We start from the raw sequence: 6,661 nt of genomic DNA, 5'->3' as shown, positions 1-6,661 counted from the left end.
GTTTACTATGCTCCTGCATAATGTGACATAAAACATCCTCTTCCATTATGGTAAACAGGAATGTAATTTTGGAGACCCTGAACTTAGGGGAAAGATATAGTTCTGATAAATTCTTTTAGCAAGGTTTATCTATATATCTTTATGAAAGTATCTTGTATGATAGTTTCTATATATGCGCCTTTCTTTAATTTAAAATTTGCTTGGATGTGTGCCGTCGTGCCATATATGTGCTGTCGGCCATCGTGCCATATACGGGGAGGTGCTGCCGAAATTTTGTGTGGATACTAACCTTTTTTCCTTTTTTTAGGACCACCTGTGGGAGGTACTTGGTGACTCCGATCGTCTTTGTGGGCGCTGCGGGTCTTCCTGCACCGCGTCGACTCTCCACCGCCCCGTTACTCGCCTTTGTGCTGCTACCCTAGGTATAATTCACCTCTCATCCTTATAGTTGTTTTAGATTGCGTACCCTAGTTAGGCATCTCCCGTTCGAAAGGGATACACGGTCGTTGGTATGCTGATCAGTGCATATCTGCGACACTATCTCTTTCGGATTGTCCATATTTTCTGGACAGCCCGCGGATGCGTAGATGGGTTAGCTTTCATGTTCCGCTCCCGTTCGAGTCGGAGTTTCGGCCGCACCTCTCCGTTGTTCTCCGTATACACACTCTCTCCGCCGGGACGTGTATCGGGAGAACAACGGGGAGGTGCTGCCGAAATTTCGTCTCGGACGGGAGCGGAGCATGGAAGCTAACCTCATCTACGCATCCTCGGGTGGGATTAGGACCTATTCTTCACCTATTAGATGGTAGGAACGCATTGTAGATGCAAATGTTGGTTTTATTGCTCGCTTATATTGGCGCATGACAGAGGATGGTTGACCGTGAGTGGATGTACACGGGCTGGACAACTAAGAGGAAGAGCGATGAATGGATTAGGGGGACCAATAATTTCCTAGAGCAAGCATTTGGCCCGGCTGCTTAAGGGTCGGATCGGACGCTGTGTCCCTGCAGGGAGTGTAAGAACCAAAAAAGAAAAGTATATAGGGCGGTATACAAAGATCTTTTCAAGTACGGATTTGTGGAAAACTACAAGAGGTGGATCTTCCATGGTGAAGGAAAAGCGCGTATTAGAGAGGAGGAGGTGAGAGCACGCAGATGATGGCGGCGGTTCAGGTAACTATTCGTCGTTCATTGGTTTTACATATGTAGCTTTCCTTATGCATTGTTTAAACATCACGCGTGTAATATTGCAGTCCCAGCTGGCCGAGTTGCGGGCCCAACAAGTGGCCCAAGAGGAGGCCCATCGGTAGCAGCTGGCAGCCCAGCAGGAGGCCCATCCGCTGCAGTTGGAGGCTAACCAGGAGCACTCGGTACGTCAGTTGAAAGAGTTTGCCAGCTTCTTTCTGGGCCTGGAGATCCCTGGTTTCAGATGTCCTCCGTTGCCTCCCGTGATCTTCGCTCCACCCCCTCTTCTCGCTCCACCCCATGTTCCTAGCCCTTTAGGGACTCCGGTGAGTTTCTAGCAGTCTGTCTATTGTTTTCGCTTGTACGGCCATCCCGTAGGTACTAATGAGATCGCTTCTCCTCTGTGTAGCCACTGTCGGTGGGTTCAAACCCGACTCCACATGGCCTTTCTCCAGGCCAGGTGGGACCAGGTGGCGTTCCTCCTAGGCCTACACAGGAGGGGGCCTCTGGGTAGGCTAGCGACCCTCCGCCTGCCCAGCAGATCGGATCCAGGTGGGTGTACAGCAGCGCGCCGCAGGTTGGACCGTCCTCATGGCCTTCGTGGCCAGCTGGGAGCTCTTCACACCACGGTGGCGACGGGTCGTAGGACGCGTGACTGGCTATATGGTTCTTCTACTTTGCATGACGTTTGATGTTGGTTTTGCACACCGTGTTGGATGTTTGTTGTTGGATGCTCGATTAGTACGATTTGTTAGATGATGGACTTGTTGGACTCCTTTGTTATGGTTTATGTGTGCTATATATGTGGATTTGTGCCATATATATATGTGGATATGTGTGATATATGTGAATTCCAGATATATAATTATATATGTGATTTGGTTGCTGTGATGCAAAACAAAAAAAGAATAGATCAAAATTTTACTTATTCCAGCTTTACCACTGCTTTCCACGTGGCAGGTGGCAAAGCTGGAATCTCATAAACCATGACAGCTTTGCCACATGCCAGTAAAGGTAGTCGACAAAGAATCCTTTGCCACCTGCCAATAAAGACAGTCGGCAAAGAATCCTTTGCCACCTGCCAATAAAGGCAGTCGGCAAAGAGTTTCTGCTCTGAAAAAAAATAAAACAGCTTTTGCCACCTGCCAATCAAGACAGTTGGCAAAGAAATTTTGTTAAAAAAAAATTAAAAAAAACCTTTGTCGACAGCCACGTGGCAGTCGGCAAACAGAACGCGCTCCGTCTTTCACAACGGTGTACGTCTCCTTTGCCGACTGCCATGTTGACAGGTGACAAAGGGTTTGCCAACTGCTTTCCACTTGGCAGGCGACAAAGATTTCTTTGCCGATAAAGTCTTTGCGATGTGTTCTTTGCGGACTGCCACATGGAAAGTAGTCGGCAAAGCCTTTACCACCTGTTTTAGGGCCTTTGCCGACTGCTTTTGGCAGTCGGCAAAGAGGGGCATTCCAGTAATGACCGGACGGAACTTGATTGTGTCTACGCAACATGGAACCGTGCGTAGACAAAAAGAAGAAGCGACAGCGTCGATCGCTTGCACAGCAAAGCAAGAGCATGGTATAGCTTCTTGATCACGAGCACATGTGTATGTATATATACATATATATCGGAGCTAAGCTGGCTGGTCGACCAGCGAGCTGCTAGCTAGGCATCCTTAATAACCGACGACCATGGGCAGCATCGCGCTTATCGTTCTCCTCTGCACGTCGTCGCGGCCGCAGCACCGAAGCTGCCTGTTCGGGCGATGAACCTCGGCGGCTGGCTGGTGACGGAGGGCTGGATAAAGCCATCCCTCTTCTATGGCATTCCGAACAATGGCACCATGGTATGTATATAAGCAACTTGTAGGCAAGCACTGTGTACATGTCGCTCGAGATATGTTGAAGTCATATTTGTGAAGTTTTCGTGGAACCTGTGTGCGCATTTATATATATGCAGGATGGAACCCAACTCCACTTCATGTCGGTCACCCAGAAAAGGTACCTGATTGCTGACAAGGGAGGGGGCGCTGCCATCCTCGCTGACCGGATGAGCGTCCGCCTGGGAGACCTTCAGGGTCGATCAAAATCTTGCCCAACCGTGTACCTTTTTTTCCCCTACTTCCGGAGTACTAGATATATATATAACCAAAGTTGCTCTCAACTAGTCGTAGTTTCATTATCCATGCATGCAGCTGTGGAGGATCAACGAGACGACCTTCAACTTGAGGGTAAATGGCAGGCAGTTTTGGGGCGTCAACAATACCGGCGCCCTTGTGGCGACGGCCACCACGCCTGGGCAATCCGAGACGTTCCAGCTCGTGTGCAGGGACAGCGACAAGAGCCGAGTGCGTATCAGGGCACCAAATGGCTTCTTCTTGCAGGTACTTCTAACTCATCATATATACTACCTATTTGGGGAAGGATGAAAATTAGTAAATTGTTATTTATTATGTTTCACAATAGCATATGTAGGTAATTTGGTTGCAAAGTATTTTTTTTATTGTCTTTTATAATGGCAGAAAAAAATAAATGCGTATTTTCTTTGCAAATTTAGGGGCTTATTATTATTGCTAGAAAACTAAATAAATCCAATGGTTATATTATTATCTTGGGTGATTGGATTCCATTAATTCATAACTAGATCTTTTTAATTATACATAATATTCTATTAAAAGAAACTAAGTACATATAGTATTGTATATACTATATATACCTGTGATTATTAGTTTTCAAACATATGTTAGTGCTTTACAAGAATTTTTCCTCTATTCTGATGCTGTTAGGTGAAGACAATGGCATCAGTGACAGCGGACTACGGCCAGAATACAAACTGGAGTGACAATGACCCCTCAGTTTTTGTAACAAAAAATGTTGGTGGCTTACAAGGGGAGTATCAGTTATGCAATGGCTATGGCATAGCAAATGCAACACAGGTGCTCATGGTAAGATATATATACAGACACATTGTTTTCTGAGGCCACTTCATTAATTAGTCTGATGATGAACATAAGTTCTTTACATGTGTTGCTAAAATAACTGATCTCTACTAAATGGGTGGTAACAGGTGAAACCTAACAGAATGATGGAACACATCATATAGAAGAATCCATAACATATCCCTACTAAATAAATGGGTTCTAATAGGTGAAACCTAACATAATGATGGAACACACCAATATAAGAACTCATAACAGCCATGGATGATACAGGCACAACGGCACGCCGTATTGGAAACAGAGTGATGGAACACATCATATAAGGATGCATGATTGGTCTCAATGAGTCTTTACCTGTTCCATTTCGAGTTGGTGATACTTTCCAAATTGACCAGTAAACCGGTGAATAAACAGGACTCTGTTGTTAGGATGTTTGAATGACTGGAAAGCATGAAAGAATCCTGCGAAGAAACATTCACATACTTATATAGTACTATTTATTTCATAATAATCAACGTATGTGGACTGCACGGGCTTCATGGATCCACTAATAATGTTTCCACTAGCAATAATCCTTTCTCCTTCACTCATTAATTGGCAGAAAAGATATGTTTAACAATAATAGTTTTTTTCTTGAGAAATTAAGATAAGCAGACTTTATTCAGACATGTTTAACAATAGTTACGAATCACGTTGCTTGTAGTTCGGACATGAATGTTGTTTGTTTTCTTATTAGAACCACCGGAACATATTCATATCTAAGAGGGACTTCAATTTCATGGCGTCAAGTGGACTAAATGCAGTGAGAGTCCCGGTTGGATGGTGGATTGCCAGTGGCGACAACCCTCCTCCTTTCGTTGGAGGCTCTCTTCAATTCTTGGACAAGGCATTCAGCTGGGGACAGTAAGTGTGTCTCCGAATCTGCATTCAACAACAAGCATTGTCTGACCTATTTCATTTGCAATTTCATGTCCATCAAGGAATGACATAGACTGATTGTAATTTGTGTTCATAGGAAATACAACATTAGTGTCATTGTCACATTGCATGATGCGCCGGGGTCACAGAACCCATATGAGCACAGCGCAACCAGAGACGGGTCACAGCACAGGAGTGGGGCAATACCGATGCAAACATCACCCAAACCGTGCAAGTCATCGACTTCCTTGCAAAAAGGTCAAAAATTCATTAACAATCTAGTAGTTTTCTGCAGTCTTATTGATCGATTGAACCAAAAATGTACTAACGAGCTGCTCGATCTGCTCTATATATCATCAGGTACGCAAACAACACAGCCTTCTTGGCCATCGAGCTGCTCAATGAGCCGTTGGCACCGGGAGCAAATCTGTCTGTACTGATGAAATACTACCAGGACGGCTACAATGCAGTGCGTCGGTACACGCCAGCATCCTATGTGATCATGTCTAACAGGTTAAACATAGCAAACCAGACAGAGATCCTTCAGTTTGTGGGCAGCTTCGATGGCGCCGTCCTCGACGTACATTACTACAACTTGTTCGACAAGAAGTTCGACAACCTCACTGTAGAGCAGAACATCAACTTTGTGAGGAACAACCGCTCTTCTGACCTCAAAGCCATCACAAATCAGAATGGGCGCCCTCTCACGTTTGTTGGTAAGCAATCTGGCAGTCATTCCTTTCAGAAAAAAAAAACATTTCTAAATTGTGCAAATAAATACTGCTATGTTGTATATATAATGTATAGGAGAATGGTCGGCAGCGTGGGGTGTGCAAGGTGCTAATAAGACTGACTACCAGAGGTTTGCGAAAGTGCAGCAAGATGTTTATGGAAATGCTACCTTTGGATGGGCTTACTGGACACTTCAGAACCCCTTTCTACCGTGGAACATGACGTATATGATTCAGAATGGAATCATCACACTCAAGAGCTAGAGATCATCTATCACAAACATAAAAACTGTAATAAGTATGACTACTATAGTACTAGAATAAACATGCCTTATATATCCATACAGTAAGTGAAAAATGAAATAATTTTTCACATCAGCTTCTCTAAGGAGGGTTTCACCTCAAGGAGAGATCTGACCTCCTCATCACATCAACATTATTGGGACCAAGACATGAATCCACATGTTGTGCAACTGATAATTAACCAAAGTGTAGCTCCTTCTAAAGAATGTGTGATAAAGTCACAAGTGTACTCTACTAAAGAAACGAGCATCAAAATCAATGGTAATCTCCCTTTGTAATCAGTTTCTATTCTGGGTGTAAGTATGTTGTTATGATATTCCACTGACCAACTGTGATATGCCAATGCTAGGTTGCATTTTGAATTGAAAGTTTCTTAAGATGATTGATACATATTTCTATGCAATGTTTTTATAGTAATTTTGTCCTAGTTAGCAGCTTGCCGTGTTTAGTGTTTAGGATTTTTGTTTTAGAGTTTAGGGTTTAGGGTTGAGGACCATGTTAGTGAATTTCTATGCTACTAAATATAGTATCTATGGCCTGCTACATGAGTTTATGGTTTATAGTAATGTGCCCCTCCAAGTTGAAGCTTG

General features: G+C 44.0%; 2 pseudogenes; both read left to right on the top strand.

Annotated features, from left to right (window-relative positions):
- LOC110431077 lies at positions 1,158-3,348 on the top strand (annotated as a pseudogene).
- Positions 3,230-6,448, top strand: LOC8057896 (annotated as a pseudogene).

The sequence above is a fragment of the Sorghum bicolor genome, chromosome 10 (assembly GCF_000003195.3).
Source record: "Sorghum bicolor cultivar BTx623 chromosome 10, Sorghum_bicolor_NCBIv3, whole genome shotgun sequence".
Classification (NCBI taxonomy): Eukaryota; Viridiplantae; Streptophyta; class Magnoliopsida; order Poales; family Poaceae; genus Sorghum; species Sorghum bicolor.
The sequence above is the reverse complement of the archived record's forward strand: the minus strand, read 5'-3'. Positions and strand labels throughout refer to the sequence as shown.